Here is a 17,987-nt window from a genome sequence, read left to right on the forward strand (position 1 = left end):
CGCAAAATTTGATTATTAACAAAAATTGAATATTTTGTAGTGTTGAAATATATTGTTACCAAAGAATTATAAAATCTGCAGTCCACTTCTGTTTATATGCTCCTTTGAGATAAGCGCTTTAAAAAAAGTATCTTCTTGTTACAAAAGACATCAGATTTTCAATCATGTTACTTTTGTGCTTATGTAGACTATAGCAACATATCTGTAAGCTTGTTATTACTGCAAGAAGTGCAAAAGTAAATCCAGGCGTCTAAGTAAATGGTTTTTTGATCAACACCTGTGATTTTTTTTTCTGTAAATTTGCAAATTTAATTAAGGTGAGCTTCAATAATTAAAAAAAAGTAATTATCTTCTTTATCATCAACATTTTATTAAGGTGTTTGAGGTTATAAGTTCTAAGAACAATGAATAACATCACATAACTTAGAAACATAACTTAGAAAATTTCATACACACTTTTATCTACTACTTAGCCTCATTGAGATCAAATTTCCAAAAACATTAGAAATATCAATTTACACAAATATAACTCTAAACATTTTTTTTATTTAACACTCTTAGGGAAAGGATTTCCAAAAATCCTAAAACACGTGTTTCTATCTTTTAAACCGAAAGCCCCAATATACATACCAATACAATAACAATTTTTTCATGGATATTATGTTTACAAATAATGGACTTTCATACAAATTTTGACACCTCATTTAACCACAAATCCTGAAAACAAATGTTTCTTCATTTCTAACTAAAAGCCCAAATCCAGTTCTCATGAATATAACTTCAAAAATGACGGATTTTTATATTTAACCCACATGGGAGTGAAGGTTCTAAAAATCCTGAACTACACGTTTCTTTAATGAACGATTTTTACCTTTAACTCCTTTGGAAGTGGAATTTCCAAAAAACCTTTAACAAGCGTTTTCTTTATTTTTATCGTAGAGCCCAAATACCTATTTTCATAGTTAAAATTACATGTTTTTATATTTAACCCCTTGGTAAGTAAAACTTCGAAAAATACAGAAACACGCCTTTCTTCATTTTTAGCTGCAAGCTTAAATATTAATTTTCATGAATATAACTTCAAAATTTATTTAATTTTATTTAATCGTCTTAGAGGGTGGAAATTTTAAAAATAATAAAACACATATTTCTTCATTTTTCACCGACAGCCCAAATACCAACTCTCATTGATATAAGTTCAAAAATGACAGAATTGTATAATTAACTCCTTGAGGATAAAATTTCCAAAAATCATAAAACACGCGTATCTTAATTTTTCATCAAAAGCCCAAATATTAATTCTCATAAATAGAACTTCAAAAATGATGGATTTTTATATTTAACACCCTTTGCGGATGAAACTTTTAAAAACTTTAAAACAAGTGTTTTTTTTATTTTTGATCCATAGCCCACATAAAAATTCTAATGAATATAAGTTCAAAAAGAAATACAGTTTACATTTAACCCCCATAGGGGTGGAGTTGCCAAAACATAAAACATGCGTTTTTCATCTTTAACCGAAATACCATCCAAAGTACCAATTTGCTTAGATATTTTTTTTAAATCACGGATTTTCAAATAAACTTTAATACCCCATAGGAGTTGTTTCTTTGAAAACCCTGAAACACGTATTTCTTCATTTTTAAAATAAGGCCTGAATACCAATTTTCATAAATGTAACTATAATATTTCTTTTAGAATGACGGATTTTTATTCAAATTTCAACACCCCATTTCATCCATTTCAAAAGGGATTTTCGAAAAATACCTTCTTAGCACAACTCTACTCTAAGGAACGTATCTTCCAAATTTCTTGTTTCTAGGTTCAGTGGTTTAGACTGTGCGTTGTCTGTCAGTCAACCACGGTAGTGTTTTATATACGGGGTGCTCAAAAACTGGCGCACCAACTCAGTGGTACGTTATTGAGAAGCAAGTGCAGATTACGGGAAAAATGTTGAATAAATTCCTAATCATATTTAAAAAAATCTGGAGGTACAAACTTATTGTGTTAACTTCTTTAGTTTTCACTATTAGATTTTGGCAGTTTTTTTTAATTAAAAAAAGTTAAAATTTATTAAAAATATCACAATGTATTGATGTGCCAACACTGGGAATTATTTCCTTGGAAACCGTTTCAAAAATAATTTATTTTTATTGTTGCTCAATAAACAACGTTGCCACATAACATAAAGTCCGTTATTTATTAATAACTTTAATACAAAGACTTTTTTTACTATTTTTACATTTGTATGTAACCAGTTCTCTACCACACACCATTGAGTTGGTGCGCGAGTTTTTGAGCACGCTGTATAGACATTAAAATTCATCTAAAAAGGAACGATTCTTAACTTTGCAGAGTTGCATAAAACGCAGCTGCAACTAAACAGGCAAAAAACTGAAAGAAAATCCAGAAAGCCGTTAAATTGTATTAAATTCGTGTCGAATCGCGCCAATGAATCAGAATTAAATTTTCAGGTCGAATCTGTCGCCGTCCGTAACAATATGCATTTTGCATATTATAAATTATGAACCGGTATATATAACAGTGCAAATAATGGCGCTTGTCAATTCCTATTGTTACACCCATAGATCGCAGCTAGACGCATGCTACATCAAATATTTCAGTTGGTTTTACACGCAAACATATCGATATACATAATGCACACGTCGCGTTGTTTGCCCTTCATAAACCACCGACGAATCGAATTATTTTCACCGCAAAAAAAACGCAGTAATTAAGATCGTCGTTTATGTTCCAAAGGCCCGAAATTTCTTGTACACAATGTCTGACAGACGTGAAGTCTACGGGGACGGTTTAAGGCAGAGTGTAATACATTAATTAATCATTTAGCAAGGAGATGTATTTCGCTACCCCACAGAGGTCGCATAATGCAACACTATTAATCAGGCCCGATGATTATGTCTTGTTATCGTGACATCCACGGTATTGCAACTCAATAAACACAGACTAGTTAAGCGCGCCCCATTAAAACATACATTAAAGAACAAAAAAAAAATTATGGAGTTATAGCAAAGCTCACCGAAGCTTCAGATACGTATACAGAAAAAGAAAAAATCCAACACCTGACTTAAAACGTACAATTTAATTTCCGCGCCCGAAGACGTCTATTACGACGAAAACGGAAATATAACTCAAGATGATACCCTTTTCAAAGCAATTAAATTAATTACAAAACAAATTTAACATACGCCATTTAAGACGAAATTGGTACTAAAAGCTAAAAAGTAATTTAAATTTCTGGCAGATGGAAACGAACTGGGATAAATTACCTAACTTTGCGAAAGAATTCGACAAAAAACATTCATCACATCTTTAATTCTTTTTCAAAGATAAATGTTATTAAAATTAAATCAACTTCATTTATCTAATACAGGTAGTCAAAGTCTTCAACAAACGACAAAATGTTGTAATAAGTGAAATTATTCGCAAAAACACATGTTAAAGCAACTAAGAAGCTTTTGCCTTTAATTTAGCTGTTTTTTAATAAAAATGATAACTTAGAAAAACACTGGAACTTTCACTTTAAGTGTGTTGACTGCTGTTTTTTAACAAAAATTTATACTTAATTGTATATTATTAAGTAAGTACATTTTACCAACTCCAATTATTGTCTGAGATCGATAATCCTTAACATTCGTGATGCTTATAGCGTTTTTCGCACAATACTTACATTTTTTTATAATTAAATAATGTCAAAATAATTGTCAAGACAGCAGTTTACCGGTTGCTACGTCCAAGGCGTCGGTAAGTAAATTAGACGTCGGTTTTCTTTTAAAGTTTTCTTTTTTCTTTTAAAGTCTAGCTCTAGATTGTTGGATTAAAAACGAAGAATTAATTCTTTGGTAAAACAGTTTTTATTTTACTGAACATCACACTAACACACAAACCACAATTAATCGAAAGTTCTATTTAAAAAAAATCATATCAGTGCATTACTACAGTTCTTAGATCTTGTGTATTATATAATAATAACGAAACTTTTAAATATAATTAAGTGATAATTTGTGAATTTCACAACTAACTAGATGTTAATTAGATGAAAATCATTTTAACACACCTTGTATTTATCCATATTCAGCTTTAAAAATTCCATGTCAATGCATTAGCAAGACGTTCTATAGAAACACCAAGTTTCATCAAAATAAAATCTTCATTCTATAAATTCTTAAACAATTAGTTTTGCTCTTGAGATTTTGATTTCTTATTCATAACTTCATAAATCGTAAGTCTTCCATAACCCTTTCTTCAATTTATACGTTAGAGCACAAACTAAAGCCGAAAAACAAAAAATGGATACTTACTAAAGAAAATTGAAAAACAAAACCTACAAAAATAAATTACAATTTCCAAAAATAACATTACCATTGATTCATGCGAAAATAGACATAACGAGTCATAATAAAATACAGGGTTATTCACATAAAATACACTTTACAAAGCTTATATTCTGATTTTATATTAATTTAAAAATAAAATCACATATCCATTAAAATACATTTTAGTTTTTCCTTCTCCCTCCAACCTGGAATTTTCAAAATATATAGTTTATGTAAAAAAAATAATAGACGCTTGTCATAAAAAAAAATCAAAAAAAACATCTTCAACCCCATCATATTTTATTGTATTTTGTCGTCTGACAATTCGTCTTTTCAGAAAAAAAATAATCAAAAACAACGCAAATACGACATCAACTTCATTATACATGATTTTACTTTAGAACCTAGACAAAAATGTATCAAAGTGTATATCTGTATGTCTTTCAGAGTTTAGTTAGAATTTTCTCAAACAGTGAGTGATTGAAAAAAAACTTATAAGTTATAATTTACCTAGTTTGGTTGACCTAGAAAATACATACCTACAAAAATAAAAATGCGTTCCACGTTGTTGCACTCAGTTATCTTATCTCGAGTTTTATTAACAAGTTATATATTAAAGTTAAACAAAAAAAAATAGTCGACCAACTTGTAAGCATTATACTGTAAATTAAAAATCAAAAAATATTTCCATACTTTTATTTTCTCAAAATACACTACGCACAAAAGTTATCGCAACACGAGTGATTTTCTTAAATGGTTTAGAAACAAAAAAATATTTTATTGCTTTTTGAAGTACAATAAGAGTTGAAATAAAATGCAAAAAATGTTTGCAAAAAAATTTGTTTAAGGACAAAAATTAATTTTTAGCAAAAATAGTTAATTAATAATTAATTTAGGAACTACACCTTACCATTAATACCGTGTATCACCTCTCGTCTGAATAAGAGCTTACAATGTTCTAAGAATGATTGCTATGAGGTTAACAACATAATTTTGAACCAATTTTTCCCATCTTTGAAGAAAGGCATTTTACAGTTCTTGTAGAGACCAAAATTCATTTCTCTGCTTTTGCAAGCCTCGCTGAGGGTGATTCCAAACATAATCGATAAGATTAAGATCAGGACTTTTTTCAGAACACTACAATGTCCTTTAATTGACCTCTTTCAGGTACTGTTGCATAATTCTAGCTATGTGAGGTCAGGTATTATCGAGCATTTTCGTGAATAAACAAGAAATTATTCCCGAAAAAAAGCCATAGAGTACCACATGAGGTTCTAAAATGTTCTCAATATATCGGGCAACTGCTAGACAAGCACCACCTAAAGACACCAACTCTGTGCGTTCTCAGACACACATTCCTCAAATTTGCTGGAAATTAAAAACAAAGCTTATTCAAAAAGCCTTCGACATTAAAAAAGTGTAGATTGACAATCACTTCTTAGAAATTTTTCTTACTGCTTCTTCTGCAACCTTATGCTATACTTTAGTAAATTTAAATAAATCACTCGATATCTTATTTGTTGGCTATCCTGTAAACCGTTTAAGCTTAATATCCGGTAATTTCAGCTAACTCCTTCGTGCCTAATCGCGCAAACTGTTGACGCTCATCGTTCCTAACCGGTGATTAACATTAAATGATTTACCGAGGCCATTCCATATGAATTGACGATCCGAATCTCCCATAATCAGTATACATGGCGTAGGGTTTTAGCGAGTCAGTCGTTTGATCCGTCATTGTGTATGGTTATGTCTATCTAATCTCTCTCGGCTTACTTCCATCAATCCCTTCATTATCGGCCCGGGCGTCTGAAGCGTCCCGACGTCATCTGCTGCCGGATGGTAATCCGTTTTTCGTCCCTCTCGGCCCGCACGCACAAGAATTACTCACGCGCTAGTCACGACTTTTATAAGAAAACTTCTCGCTCGGTGTAAGTGCGGTCTCGAGGAAATTTCGGGAGCCCAACTCCGAGACAAAGACAAAGGAGAAATGATGATAACGTTGCCGGAATTTGTATAATGAAGATTGAATAACTAATCTCGACAGCGGCGATTTTTCGCCTTAATAAGAAAGCGAAAAAGCACCACAACACAACGATAAATTCAGCGGGACAAAAGCGATTTGTTGCCCGATCGATAAAAACCAAATAACAGGTGCAAACTTTAACGACGGAAAAAATCCGACTTTGAACGCGTTCACCTTTGATAAATTGGCATCTTCGGGGCCAAGTGGAAACAAGATATATGAGATGGAAGCAAACACTTACAAGTTCACAAAGCCAGATCTTGATGCACTTCCAGATGTTCTAATCCGGTTATGGAATGCATATCGTCTTTCCAATTCGTCAATTGAAAAGCTTCTGTCAATAAGCGCAAGAACAAACACATTTTACGATAATTATCGAACGGTTTAAATTGTGACTTTTAATCGAGTTAAATATTGCTTCTAATGGAAGACAAATGTTAGTAATCACAGCCATTAGCCATTGATAAATGGTAAATATTGACGTTGGCCGTACGTTGTTTACTTCGGGCAAAACCAATTTACTTATTAAAAACTCCGTTTACACGTTAATAAGCCATGTAGTTACTTCAACCAACGCATTTTTTCTAAACACAACACATGTCAATTAATATTGTAGTCCTTCAACCCACATAGCCAAAAATTACATAAAATCCCGAAAAGTACAGTCACAATCATAAAGAATGTCACCCCAATAAACCCGGCCGGCTAGCAAATGAACTAAAACCGCAGCAATAAATCTTTTGGGTTATAAACGTCAATAAACATTCCTTCACACGTTTCATATGTTCGGAAACATGATTTCGTGTTTTTACTTTTGTAATATCAACGATTATTTAATCGTCTACAAATTAATAAATGTAACTACAGCCAAACCTCCCTAAATGAACACCTCTTCACAACGGACATGTTTGTAGGAAGGTAACACAAGCATTAAAAAATAATGTAAAAAACTTCTCTACAACAGACTCTCTGTAAAGCGGACGCGAACAAAAAATTCCTCAATTACCATAATATCATATAAATTTACTTCTTATAACGAACAGAACGAAAGAGTGATGGTGCAAAGAAAAAATATTTGTTTCACGGACCATATAGAAATGGATGAAAAATTCTTTACTGAAAAAATGAGTATGCAAAATTTTTTAGACAGATTTTAAAGAAAAAATTGATGAAGATAATAGTGATAAAAAGGAAACATGCTTTAGCACTGCAGTAAACTCATGCTGTCTGAATAGTTTGAACCTGTTTAAAAAATCGCTGAAATTATGTGTCATGTAAAAAATTGTTGTAAAAAACACGGCTCCTAAAAACAACCGAACAAACAATGAAGATGGTAAGTTTTTAATACTTTTATTTTGAAACAAATTTTAGTTATAGTAGACATAATAAAAAGTTTAATAACAACATGCTTATAATGTCATGAATCTTATACAGATATCAACACAGTCAAAAAATTAAAAGAATTAAATACACCTAAAGCTATACAAAACACATATTTAACCTATTTAATCTATTTTTGCTGATGTTTTAAATGTGAATATATTTGGTGGACAGTTTTTATTGAATGAACCTCTAAATAACGATTTTGTTTCGGTGTTATTTTGAGGGTTCAGCAAATCCACTATACCTTTTGTATTTACCTTGTCACATTCTATGTCTCAGTTACACCCATTTGTTCATTAATATACAGGTTTATAGGAGTGACATTCTTTGTGATCGTGCCTGTACTACTGTACGCTCAACTTTAGGTTTAAAATCTTTATTTTCCATATACAGATAGAAGTAGATACTCACTTAATGATACTTCTTGCGTACTTACTCGTTACAACCGAATCAATGTCATTATTATATCATCATTTGTCTTTTATTAATAGTCACATAATTTCAAATCGTTTTTGTCGAATTTAATGATAGTGTAGTCAACTATTTATTTTAAATTATTCTTGTACCCATTTATCGACAAGTAAATTACATGTTAAAAATAACATATTTTCGTAAACTTGAACACAACTTTTTTGACGAAATCAAACTGAAACTTTGAATGATGTCGCAGAATTCATTGTAAATTTGTGCGCGCACAGAGATTGCGTGGTAAAAATTCGAATTCCGGTCTCTTAAACGGGATGAAAAGCACGCACCAAAGTCGATACAGAGCTCTAATAAAATATTTATAAGGACCCATGTAAATTGCCGTTATGAAATATTCAATAAATAGGCTATTAGAGTTCAAGACTTGTTTCACATCAGCGTTAATACTCGACATGATATTGTGTTTCCTGCGAACAAGTCGCTCGCATCGATTCTTCGCCACGAAAAACTCCAACATGGAATATTATTATTCACAATCGATAAATTTCTAATCTTCTTGATTCGACACCTAATGATGACTACTCGTGCTTCCAAGCACAAGAAATATTTTGCTGACTAAAAAAAAAGTAAAGCATTATGAAAAAATCAATCATCAATAAATTCAACTGTGAACACAATACAGTCTCTAGAACTGTCAATAATCTGTAAAAAAGTGTGAACGTAGCCTTAAAAGTAAATAAAAAATATATAAAAAATGTTTTGGAAAAAAAGGCTTTCATTTAAAAAAAACACAAAAAAATATGTTTTCCTATCAAAAAAGTATATTTTCTTACAGGTTAGAATTCCAAAATCTATAAAAGCGTTGGAACTTGTAATTCTGTAATGCCGTAATATTATGGATATGATTAATAACAATGACCATTCCCAAAACTTTTATAAATTTTGAATCCGAATCTATAAGCAAAAATATTCTCCTTTAGCAGAAAAACATTACTTTTTCTTTTTAGAGCATTTTTTAAATAAAAGCTTTTCCAAAAACATTTTTTTATATATTTACATACTTATTCTAATCATCTTTTTCTCTGAGATGGAGTTTTACTGCGTTATTGTAACACCATTATTTTGCTGATTTGTGCAGTTGTTTAGCAGTATGTGGTAGAAAACTGCTGTTGGCATTTGACAACACATCCTAACCTCTGTTGTGTCTGTCATCCAAGGTAAACAAATTATAAAATAGCGATATATCTTTGTAACAAAATCTAATGAAAATAATTAGGTAATAATATATTTCGATAAGTGAGTGAACAATGCATTTTTTACACACTTACAGTGACGTCACAATGTCCAACATACAGTGTACACAGACGGTGTATGTTGGTATAAAATGTACAAACTGAACATCCCTTCTTAACTTAATCTGTAACTTTAACATACCATTTAACCCCTTTAAGGAGTAACTAGCTATATAGAATTGTAGAATTACGTAAGTGTGCAAAATTTCAATTCAACAGAAACCGGAACTTTGATTCGGAAAAGATGAAACAGACAGACAGTCAACAAAGCAAGTTAAATAAAGGTTTTTAATAATTAAAAAAAGGAACACAATTATGATAATTCGACTTGCTCAGTTTTCTTTACATTTAAACCCATTCTTGTGGCTCCTGGTGCTACTTGTGCAGATTGTGATGGCAATCGGAGGTGGTCTCCTATGGGGTGTGACATGGTCTGTGGCCGGTGTGTGACTTTGATGGACGAGTATTGGGTCGCGTGACGGCCCCGGAATGGGAAGCCATCGATAGCCAAACGCACGAACGCGTTTCAATTTATAGATTAGTTACGCACATATGATTCCATTTACATCTTGATTTCTCCATCAAAGTTCTCGACTCCTCGGAGATTCGAGAAGAATGATCGATTCTTATAGAGATGCAACCGGTACCTTACAGCAGCACATGACGAGAAAGGAAAATGTCTCGGGCATTGTTTTTTGACGTGGAGGGTTCGTCCGGATGAACGACTCGACTAAATCACTTCCGAACGAAAAACTCTATTTATTTTATAAACACCGTGGAAAACGCGTATGGTCGATGGCAGGTATATGAACAGCAAGTTTTGACTTAAAGCGTGAAATATTCGAGAAGTTCGGAGAGTAATTTCCAAAATATAATAAGTTTTGGATAAAAGATTGGTCGTTAGGTATTTATAGATGAGGGTTGTTGGAAACTTTTGTTTTCAGCGGAACAAAGTTGTTACGTTTGATTATGTCTGACAAATTTTTGCACATTTTTTTTGTATCTATTGATCCTCGAAAATAAAGGTTACTTGTAAGAGTGAGTAGGTTTATTTCAATATGTGACAAATCTGAGGAATAATGGATGTAATAACGAAGAAAATCTGACAGCTAAAACCATAAATATCAAAAAGGATAAAAAGGAATTCTCTGGAGGCTACGCATTCGGTTTTCTAAGTAGGACAACTAAGTAAGGAAAATGCGACGTAATTCAAATGTGATCTAATAATACGTACACTGAAGTTTTTATTTTATGTTATTAAAAATTCATATCAATGCATTACTCGAGTTCTTAGATCTTCTGTATTGTAAATTATAAACTACAGAGTTTGTCTCGCTGAACATTACATTACACATATAATATGATTAATAATTCTCTAATCCTAAGTTCAGTTTAAAAAAAATGCATGTCAATGCATTTGTAAAGAGCTCGATGAAAACGCCAATGTTCGGCAAAATAAAATGTTCACTGTATATTCTTAAAATAGAAGAGAATCTAATTAGTTTCTTTATTGTGACGTTTTTAAAATAAACACAAACGGTATATCTGCTAAACTGAATGCGTTTTTAAAGGCATTGGCAACTTACTTCACCTTATTTCACAATCGCGTCTCAACACAGAACTCTCTTATCACTGAACCCTGTCAATCACCAAAGAAAAAACCTGACATATCTATCACAAAATTAAAAATTGAAGTCTTTCTGTTATAAATTTTGACTTACACTTTGTAAAAATATTAAAAAAATGGCAAGTTTTGATAAACTCTGTCAGTGTTCTGTTTGAGATCAAAAACAATATTTTAATCATATAAAATTGAACCAAATACTTGACATCATATTTCCAACGTTTTAAAAATCGAAATAACTGGAGTTAGGAAAGCAGATAGAAAAAAAAGACGGTTTTCACTTTAATAATAAGTGTTTATCCTTCGACAATGTCAAAATTTACGGTTTTTTCATCGGTGTAAATAAGTTTTGACAAATAGCATTTCTCAATATGAAATGTCAAATGATTTTTATAATTACTAATAATACTAGTGCGAAAACACAAACTTACAGTTCGAGAGCTGTCGGGTTTGCAACGAGCGGTAGCGAGTTGCATAGACACCCTAGAACTTTTCACATGAGTGTTATTTTTTTTTGTTGAAACAAAACGTGTTTTAATTTTTATTTATTAAAAGTCTTTATATTTATTTTAAATTTTAAATTTAAACGTGTTTTAAATTATATTTAAAATTAAATTTAAAACACGTTGCTATGAGAAGCGGGTTTAAAAATAGTGAAAACACGTTGATATGACAAACGTGTTTTAAAATAGTGTTTATAATCAAATCGGTTCATTCGTTCCACCTCGTGAAATAAAAAGTCCGATTTACACTCAAACTCGTTAAATAAATATTTCAGTACTATTATTTCGAGCAAAGTTCATTTTTAAGTTATCAATTATACACAATATTTTTCCTAGTACCTTCCTTATTTATAAAATTTATAGTACTCGCATTCTGTCGTCACGTTTTCTTTCTCATTTTTTGAAAAGCAAGAACCAAACCACGCTCATAAAACACACAAGATATTGTTACAAATGTTTGGCGAAAAGAGCCAAATTTTACAAAAATACAAAGTGATTAACATAAAACCACCCGTCTGTCGGACTTCGACTCCTATACGTAATTTTTGAATACAATATTTTGAATTGCATTTCCCTATAAGCACACTCGTAGTTTGATGAGAATCACTGTGATTTACTTAGACAGCCACACAACAAAATACTCATAAAAAACATTATAATAAAATAAATCATAATTTCAATACTTTAAGTATTATTTTGAGACCATTTTTCGACTTCAATAAAGATCAAAAGAAATCGAGGCTCACAATCAAGGCAATTATCCTTAAATAGCGCAAAAGTATCTTTACAATTTTTCTTCTCTCAAAACCCGCCACATCCATTTAGCTTTAACTGTTTGAAATCACGTCATTTGAAAGCTTCAAACACGAAAACTTAATTTTAAAGTGATGCATTCCACCGAGCTCTATATACCCAGATATGAATTGTCTCTAATGGCCCGCCCTACTTAACACAGCTAATTAATTTGACTAGAACCCTCTCCGTGTTCGAGAACTATAAATCCGGGTGCATTTACACCCGATCGTCACACACTGAGAGAAAATCTTAATTAAATTAGCAAACACAATAAAAGCACCTGATGGTATCAAACCCTGCTCTAGTAGAATCTAAAAAAAATCATTTATGATAATCAAAACCTCGTCCGTTTCGAAATTTTACGACCATAATTAAAAATCGTCAAGCCCCGGCAATTAATCTTCGCAATAAAACAACGACGAAAAAACTGCTACTGTAATTTATCATAAATTTAGGCATTTTGCATTAATTAACTTTGAAGATCGCGAAAAAATTGTATATTAGAAGGTTTTAATTAATAAAAATGTCCGTCGACTCGGTCTTAATTAACTCCGGGGAATTTTCCGGTTACACTTTAATTAGAACAGGTGGATAAATCAATACGCGACATTAATCATACAAATATTTGTCCACAAAAGACCAAACAGTTCACGCCAAAGCAAACATAATAACGTTCGAAACGTCAAAACGAAAATCTAAACCTCAGACTTATTTCGTAATAAACCTATCTAGTTACCAAGGGTTTGATCTGGAAAAAAGGAACACGCAAAGTTTATTGACACAGTAGTAGTAGCCAGAGAATGGGCATTTTTGCTTTTGAACAATTTACTACAAAGCCGACGGTCAACAAACTCAACACCCAAACAAGTGCTTTCGTAAATCATTAAAGGAAAAATCGAAGAATTACAAACCATTTTTTGAACAAGTTACTACAAACTTTTTGTCGATTTCTAATCCCTTATCAGAGTCCCTTGCGAGAAGGTCGGACCGTATCCTAAAATTACCCTTGCCAAAATCCGTAAAAAATCGTTATTACAGTTTAGGACCTACCCGAACTCCTGTTAGTGCAAGAAAAGCGAAACTGGGACGAAGTTGAGGCAATTTGTTGTTTTTATGCTCGAATTTCCTCCGAGGTTATTTCTGTCCTGACGTTGCTAAATAAGAATGCGTAGACGAAGCGAAGAGAGAACCAAACTGGCGAAAATTGTTCCGGTCCTCCGGTTGGTACGAAATAAATATTGATTAATGATTAACAGCGTTAAGCTGAAATTTTGGAGAGAGTGAGTTAAACGAAACACGCTCTCGCAAAATCTGATAAGTTCAGCAATTTACAAGAGCTCCGGAAAAGATTCTTTTCGATAATAATTGGAAAACAAAAATAGCTCGTCTTTTGCGTTAAATTGATGGAAAGTTGACGTAAGGCCCCCCTGGCGTCGTTTCAACGAAACCTTTTACATTTTGTATATCGAGCAATATTTAGTTAATATGCCTGTGCACACCAGGGCGAGGGCTAATTGCCAGACTTTCCAGTTGTCGGAGTCTGTTTGTGAATTAATAATTAATATTGTACCTTTCAGCGGATCCCGAGAGGCAACGATCAAAAACCCAATCCAAACAGGGAAATACGATCAAAGTTATGCATTCTAATTTCAACATTGACAATTTTCGGACAAAAACAAAGCTAAACGGAAGATAAATGCCCGATGGTCGCCATCAAACAATAAAAGGACAAATTCCGATGCTCGTAAATTTTAGACGCGACCATACACACAAATTAAATTTTTAGACCAGGAAAAAATGTACAAAATGACCAAAACTGCAACGAAATAAAATACAAAATATTTCCAACAGCTTTTTTAGATTTGAAAATTATAAATAGCCTAATTTACAACTTTACAACAAAATCGTCAAACATGGCGCGATGTTAGAGCAGCACAAATAAAAAATGAAAATTTCCTCACTTACCTATAATAAATAACTCATTGTTGTATGACTAACAAAGAGACACAGCTCATCCCCCCTGCACTGCGTCCTGATGTGAATCATTTTTATATTTAAATTTATAATAAAAGAAATCCATTTGGGGTTTCAATGTACAAGTTTTTTGAAGTTAAAACAGATATGTCGAAAAGAAACTATAAATTAAAGAGTTTAGAGCAAACCAAGACATGTTAACAAAGATGTGTTCTTCAGTTGGTTACCTAAAAACTGTTACAATTTGCGAAAATCTGATGATATAATATAAGCAAAAATACAATGTGTTTATCAAATCAGTAATAGAATTCAAATTCAAATAACTATCCTCGTTTCTCTGCCAAATCTTTGAATTAGCTTTGTACTAACTATTTTGCATTTTTCGGCAAAGTTGTTTCAAGTGATGGATTTGTCTTGATTTGTGTTTTGTATTTCCGTGATTTTTGTTGTTCTGCATTCTTTGCCAGCTTCGCAATTTGAATTAAGCGGCACAGTGGGTTCAAATTTCATAGGTGACTTGATGAACAACCATTTTTGAACACATTGTATAATAACAAACAAAAATAAAAAACCTATAGTATAGAAACCAGATTTGATAAAATTTATACAACCTGCACCGGGTGACTATAAAAAATTGTCTCACAAAAATCTATTGGTTACATTGCGTTATTGGCCTTCCTGCTAGTTGGTTTCATGTGACAATAATTGTGTACAAAACGCAGGCATTACCCTGTTGACATTTAAATTTGATAGTCCAGCATATACACAGTGTTAATCTGATTGATTTAAAATACATTAGTATTTATTTGTAAAAAACACTATTTTATAAAATTATTTAATAGTTCCATCAATATAAATTATGCAAGTAATAAATTCCCAGCCACAAAACTGGCTTTTGGCGCACGCATTTGACTTTCACATTTCCAGATTTAATAGATTAAGATAAAAGCACTGACCTTTGAAAGCATTTTATTATTTTATTTACAAAAATTTTTACTCAGATCAAAAATAAATATATAATTTTTTAAAAGACATGAAAATGACACATATTGTTTATTACCATCACTAGATGGTACAATACCAGAGTTAAAAAATCTAACAGCAATTGAGAAATAGTGTAAAATAGCGTCTCAATAAATGGGTTTTCAATGTAAAATCTATTTTATAGAAGTGTCTAAAAGGCAATGTTTTTTTATTATTTTTTGTGAGTTTTCACCTAACTGACAGTAAGTGTAAAAAAGTTGTTTCAATAACTGTCAATCGTATGGTAATTTAATGTTAATAGGTTAGGAGTGAAAAAATAATGTTAATAGTTTTGAATTTTTAAGCGATGTAATAAAATAAATAATAAACTTCAAGTTCGCCTAGAACTTGCAAGGACTTTTTGGTTGTTTAAAAAATATTGTACAAAACTCTACCACAATAATTGTCATCCTACACACAGATCTTTTTTGATACCTGCTTCTGTTCAATTTTTCATCGTATTCTTAAATTTTTCTAAAATACATTTAACATACAAAAACTTTCACCATCATTTTTGGAAATTATTGAAATATGCAGATCAAAACTAAATTAGTATGATTTTGAAAAAAGGACCTACTATGTATCTAAATAAATATCTGCAAACAAAATAATCAAACATAAAAAAAGAATAAAACACAAAAACTAGTAATACAGTGATGCCGCGATGATCGCGGTAATCCGGATGTTCCCATAATCCGGGCATAGATTTTAGCTCCACCGTGTACGTTGTAGTCCAGATTTTTCTTGATTTAATAATCTGAATTCATTTTGATGCACGCACTTTACTGGTTAATCCTTGACTGTAGTGCTGCTGCATCAATGAATTTAAAATAATTAACTACATTTGAATAAATCTTGCTTTACTTGGTATTTTTTTTTTCGAATCGCCCTGGATTTAATTGATCCGAATTATCGCGACACCACTTAATAGTGAATGATGAATTAATGATATAACTAAGATAACTTTAATATGCAATTGATTCTTTCCCCGCCTTGGGAAGTATTTTCTGTTTCAGCTTCTAATACAATCTACAGTTAAACCACAATTTAAAAAACAATTTTATTATGAAATCATGTTATAAAAAAATAATAACAGTCTGCAGATAATAATTTACATAGATATAATTATAACTGTCCTACTTTTCTTAAGTTTAACTCAATGACTTCAGTTTGATAGACTTTTGCAATTTTCTAATATAAGTAACCAAATTTATAATTACATATTAATAATTACTTATGTAAGAAATTATATTTTTTCTATGTGATTGGTAGTATAAAAGATCAGTTTCAGATAAATAATTATGTCAATTACAGGTTCCATTTTGCAAGAAAGCTATTCCAAAATAAATATCACTTACTCCGTATACCGTGAGCTTCACAAATTCACATCTCCATCTCAACGCTACAAGGATATCCTGTCTATGGTGTGTTCATATCAAACAAACAAAATGTTTCCTTCATCAGTTCATCACAAACATGTATTTTGCAGACAATTTTCTCTTTCAACTTATAAATGAAATTTCCTTTTAAAACATTTTTTGAAGATAAAATTAAAAAAGTACGTAATTATTAAATAATTTGTGGTTACTTATGTTGTCGATCCCATAAAGAAAAACCACAGCAAACCTTCACCATTTATTAAATCGCATGCAATTTTATGCATTTTATTAAATTATATTATAAATAATGCAAAGACGTTTTTTTGTTCGAGAAAATGGCGCGAATAGCCGCTAATAATTTCGTGCTTTACGTCACTTCCTCCCTCAAGTGATAAGCTCGACAAAAATCGAAGCAAGGAGCAAAAAAGCTCGCAACGTATAAAAACGTGTTGTTCTTTCCCTTGTCCCATCAACCGGAAATTTGCCCTTTTTTGCGTGGGAGGAACCCCATTCAGATCTCATACGATTAAAAATTAAAAACTCCGCCAACATAAGCCGATCTGATAACCCAGCGATAAATCGAGAAAATCATTAATGAATCTAGGCAAGTGCTGATAAGCCGCCAACAATCCCGGTGGCAAACATAAAGTGGGAGTGGTTTTTAATGTAACCCTCGAAATCTCGACTCGAGCCTAATTCGCCCCTTTGTTCCTGCCTTATCCCGAAATTCCTGCAACCCTTTAGGATCGATCCTAAAAATCGTTACCCCCGGCAAAAATCGGGGCAATTAGGGGCAACGCGCGCTCCGCCGGAAACAGCCCCCCAATCTGGCCGGAAGTCGACGAAAATTCAGCAAAAAATTTGGGAAAAATACTCACTTTTCGACACAGGTGTAGATCTATTTCAGGGGGTCAGTTGATTGTTTTCGAATTGGTGAGTGAAGTGGAGGATGTTTTGACAGAAATCTTTGCCGAAACGACTTGCACAACACTCACACACCGGTTTTTGGGCCAGTAATTGCCATGTTATCATTAAATCTCCGAATTTCGCGATATTTTTAAACACAAACACTGTGTGCTGTCAAACGAGCTCCATGACAGTTCGGACTGAACACGTGCGCGCGCACCTGACACAGGCGCCCTGATCCCCGGATTTTTCATTTCAAAAATGATTAGATTTGCTCCGGATTCACACCAGTTCAGCCCCAATTAAAGAAATTCAATCAAAA

General features: G+C 32.1%; 1 protein-coding gene across 10 annotated transcripts in view; it reads right to left on the reverse strand.

Annotated features, from left to right (window-relative positions):
- Positions 1-17,884, reverse strand: part of Camta (Calmodulin-binding transcription activator) — a 219,397-nt gene extending 201,513 nt beyond the window's left edge. For 6 of the 10 annotated variants that reach the window (XM_064355061.1, XM_064355067.1, XM_064355057.1 and 3 more), the window contains exon 1: positions 17,638-17,883. The gene's annotated coding sequence lies outside the window, so the exon portion shown is untranslated. Of the gene's footprint in view, positions 1-17,637 lie in introns of all 10 variants that reach the window. The other 4 variants (XM_064355065.1, XM_064355060.1, XM_064355059.1 and 1 more) reach the window with 1 other exon arrangement.
- Between the last annotated feature and the right edge of the window lie 103 nt (positions 17,885-17,987).

The sequence above is a fragment of the Tribolium castaneum genome, chromosome 2 (genome assembly GCF_031307605.1).
Source record: "Tribolium castaneum strain GA2 chromosome 2, icTriCast1.1, whole genome shotgun sequence".
Lineage (NCBI taxonomy): Eukaryota > Metazoa > Arthropoda > Insecta > Coleoptera > Tenebrionidae > Tribolium > Tribolium castaneum.